Source organism: Pinus tabuliformis, chromosome 6, assembly GCF_031772625.1.
Source record: "Pinus tabuliformis cultivar Carrire ecotype Pingquan chromosome 6, CPIR1, whole genome shotgun sequence".
NCBI lineage: Eukaryota > Viridiplantae > Streptophyta > Pinopsida > Pinales > Pinaceae > Pinus > Pinus tabuliformis.
This window is the reverse complement of record NC_142292.1, coordinates 685821390-685826295: the sequence shown is the minus strand read 5'-3', so window position 1 is coordinate 685826295 and position 4906 is coordinate 685821390.

Below are 4906 nucleotides of genomic sequence, written 5' to 3'. Positions count from 1 at the left end.
GGATCCATCTGGCAGAGAATCTTGTGTTCCATGAAAAGTCCAAGCACATAGAGATCTGATACCACTTCATTCGTGATATGGTACAAAGAGGAGTCATTCAACTCCATCACATATTGACGAATGAGCAGATTGAAAATATTCTCACTAAGGATTTTCTGAAAGGGAATTTCTTGGTCTTCAGAGAGAAACTTGAATTGATGGATGTGACCCCTCCTAATAAGCGGCACCACTGATTGAGGACACTGAGCCATACTCTTCCCCCATGTCTGAGCTCCCAAGGTGAGGAATTGAGATATAGGTCTCTTGGGTTTGAGGGAACTCTAGACAATAGGGTATCACCCCTATCTGTTACCCATAGGATTAGAGTAGTATCTCACCCTATCTAGTCTTTGCAGAGTATACCCCAGTTGGCATAATACCCACAAGTTGGCCTTATTGGGATTATCCCTCCCCATCTGGCCAATGGGCGAGGAGGCTTGGGGGTGTGAGATCCTTACCTTTGGTAAGTTGGGTATCTCGCCTAAGTTGGGATTATGATGCAGGTGTTCTACCACATGAATCTTAAGGGTCAATTTTGGGAAGATCGATAGGAAATAGGATGGGTTGAGTAGAAGCTCCTCTACATCACCTATTGCTCAAAATGGGTTGAGTTGTAGCCCTCCCATGATATTCTGGGTAGTAGTCCTATGACATAATTCCGGGTAGTATCCCAATGACATATTTATGGGTAGTAGCCTGTTGAACGATATTCTGGGTTGTAACCCATTGATAGAGGGTGAAAGCTTTCACTCCCCATGATTCTTCTTTTTTAGATTCAAGAATGTTTTAGCAGATAGAGTTGAGCATATTTTACACATGACGATAGGATGACACATTGATTGATGGACAAGTTTTACAAGTGGAATACTCCCTAGTTGAGAGGGAGTGTTTAAAATATGCAACTGTGGTCAAATTCCACTTTGGACTACTCATTTTATGGAGATGGTGATGGCATTGAGTTCCTCTTTTCGAGAGGAAAAAAATCAACCTAAAGATCACCTCATTTGAACAAGAATAAGTTGGTTTTTTATTTTGTGCACCCACTCATGGATATTGGATCAGGTCGACTTCACTCTCATGCACACTTGGACATGTCAGCCTCAAATGGACATTGTTGGACACCCCTAGAAGCCTATAAATACAACTGACCTAGAATATCATTTGGATGTCATCACATTGAGAATCTTCTTTTCTATCTGATTTGGTTTGACACATTGGTGAAGGAAAAGGTCGTACAGAGGTCTGAAGTCTCAGATCAGAAGCTTGAACAAAATTAGGGTTTTTGTTCCAAAAGCACACACAACACAGGGAAATCTCGTCCACATATGCACACATGCTAAGGCAAAGGTAGCATCCAGGGAGCTACAGACGCACACATGCTAACTTGAAGGGAGTGTCCAAGGGTTTGACTATAGTTGACCATCATCCAAAGTTTTCTGAAGTTGTCTAAAGTCTTAATCAAGTTGTCTTTGATATGTTCTGCCACTGTAAATTGGTTTCTGAAGTTTTTGGGTTATATTATTGATCATATTGTATTGGGCTCACTGTACTCTTTGCTGAACATTTTATGACAATCTAATAAAGGAAGAATTTCAAATGGTTTTCTCCCTAGTGGGGTTTTCCCTAGTCTTTGACCAAATCTGGTGTCTCTTGTTGATGTGTTGATTGTATTCTTTGTCATTTTATATATTGTTTTATCTTCAATTTCTGTTGATGAATGGAAAGACTAATTTTAATTGGAAATATTTCTAATTTAAGTTTGGAATTGGGCTAAAGTAATTGATATAGCATAGAACAATATGAAAAATAACAAGCTTTGACTGTAAAATGCACACAGATGATTTTTATGAGAATGTAGAATTCATTCAATTATATGAATTCAAAATTAATGTTTAGCTTAACCCTTGGGGGTGTGTCTAAAATTGGATAATGAACTTTTAATTAATATTTTATATTGACCGACTATTAAATTATATTTATATGTCAAACATTTATTGATAATCTAATTAAACAATCTTTGATAGATTAACATTAAATTTTAATGTGAAATCCATAATTATGGTAATCAATGGAATAGATTGCATTTAAAAAAGAAAAAAAAAATAGGAACTCGTAATTAATATCATAGAAATAGAAATATAATTTATTCATGGTTATGAAAAATATGTGAAAAATACATTAGTAATTAATTATGAGTGGTTGGTTGTTGTAATGGATAATAATTATGATAAATTGATATTAATTATGAGAAGTACATAATTAATATTAGTTACAATAACTAACAACTCATAATTTTTAGTAATGTATTTTTCACTTCCTTACCATTTATTTTTCCCATTACCACGCAATTAGAGGGTGGGTCTATTGAAATTCAACTCCCCTCAACGTCATTTCTCCTTAACATGGGGTAACTCGATATTGATATGGTCACTTATATGTGATTTCTACTTATTTTAAGTTAATGTTATGATCTATGGTGTTTGTTACATGAACTTATTAGGCTCATTTTCAATTAAAATTTGTGGCAATTAAAGAGTTTTAACACTTCCAAAGAAATGATAACATATATATTTTGTATTAATGACAATAGATTGTTTTTGTTTTGTTCCTGATAAAGTAAGTGTAGCCAACTAAATATCCACAAACCATATACAAAAATGATAGAATTACCTAATATGAATTATTAACATAATTATTATTATGGAATTCGAAATACCTAATATGAATGCAAAATGTGAATAGGGTGGGCAACAAGATATGTGTTGGATGCAGTATATGGTAGACTAATGGAGCAACATGTAATTGTCAATCTGGGGTATGTGGACTTCGAGATGCATCACTCAAAATTCCAGAGAGAGACTTCAACAACCTGCAAAACAAAACCCTAATTTGTTTAGAAATTGCTCACACCTTGAATTCTTAAACTCGTTCTAATCATGAACTCCAATGACATTCATTAGAAGAAAAACCCTAACTATTGCACACACCACTCTTGTAGTCTTGCTAACAATTGAAAGAAAACCTGAACTGAAGAGTAAACCCTAATTTTTGTCAATTAAAAGGAAAAACCCTAATTATCAGCAAACTAAGAGAAAACCCTAATTAATAATTGAAAGGCAAATAAATCCTGGCTAAAAAAAACCTAGTTATTAGGAAGCAAACCCTAATAACTAAAGAACAAAACCTAACTACTAATTGTTTGGAAACCTGAGAATTTAACTATTAATTAACTGAGAAATTCAAAAGGAAAGATTGCCCTACACTGAACAAAAACCAAGAAAATTAAATCCTAGACAATCTATTATGAATGCAAGACAAACATTGCTATATTCAACACAGAACTCAAAGAAGTCAAGCCTCTTATAATTCTATGTTCAAATGTTGTTAAAATCCTCTCTCTGTGAATTCAAAGAATCAATTCCAAATCTATTTATGGCACACTTCTTACAAGATAGATGCACTAACTATTTAAATAAAGTAAAACACATTAGTATAAACACTTTCACTTTAATCTAATGTTACTATTTTTACTAGTGTTCATATTAAACTCTCAAAATTCTACAAACCAATCAGCTCACTAACCCAACTGAAAATCAATTCTGGAAATGAATCATAATGACACACAAGGGATGAATATTATAAGAAGGCTCTATAATACTGACAATTATCAATCATCACTATGTTGACCCAAATAAGGTATAGAGTTATAACAAAACTCTTTTTCCATGAACCAACTCCATGTTTGTCTTCAACAAACTTAATTCGTTGTATTAAAATATTATAGCTAGGAATATCATAAGCTAATAATCATAACATCAATGCTCTGATTAAAAGATAAAAAAATAATGATTGCCTAACAAAGTCCTATCCACTCCAAACTAATGAAGCTTGATATAACTTTGTTTTTCAACTGTAAACTTTTGGGTTTGAAATAGATATAAAACAATTTTGAATTTTTATTCAATGTAGGATTAACAATAGACCTGTAGAATTTGTATTTATACTTCACCGACAGCTAGATCAGGGCATCTTTATCATTGTTATGTCCTTAACTTGAAAAAGAGCTCTAGACTCAACGTGATTAGAGGCACCTCTGCAAAGGTTACTTCAACGAATTACTGCAAGAGATAATCAAAAGTTGAAACCATCATTGGACACTTCCAGATCAGCCAAGATAAAACAAGTACTTCACAGTGAAATGCATATCAGAACAGAGTATATGAACTTTAATTCAGAAAACCCTTAGATCAAAGATTAATCAACACAGATAGAACACTTAAAACCATAAATAACACTACCACACGTTAGATCTGTAACCTATTAAGAAAATGAATACAAGACAAGGGTGTGACGAGCTCAATTGGTGGACCCAAACGAACCAGCTCATCCCCTTTATAAAAAATTAACTCATAGAGATAGATTAAGCATGAAATACATAAATGAACACAGTAACGCATGGCATGAGTCCTTTGTATTTAATAATACTCTATCTTTTACATCAGTAGCCATATGTTGAAGGTCCAGCCAACAACATGAATTTAGAATAACACCCTCCCCCCAACTCAAGCCATGAATGGGATTTTTATAAAAGTTACAGTATGAATTTAGGCTCTAATAGCCCATTTTTCAATTTTGAAAAATTGTGCATTTTTAACAAATCTGTCTCAAATAACTCTATGTATCTCTCATGCCAGGGTGAGTTTGGAAAAATGTCTTATGATTTAACCAATTTCCTCTGGGAACAAAACCCATGTTCCGTAATTTTTAGATTTGCCTTCATCCTCATGAAAATTGAGGAGGAAGTTGATATTTTGAAAACTCCTGAGACTTATTAATTTGCTTCTAGAAATTCACACATATGACTTGG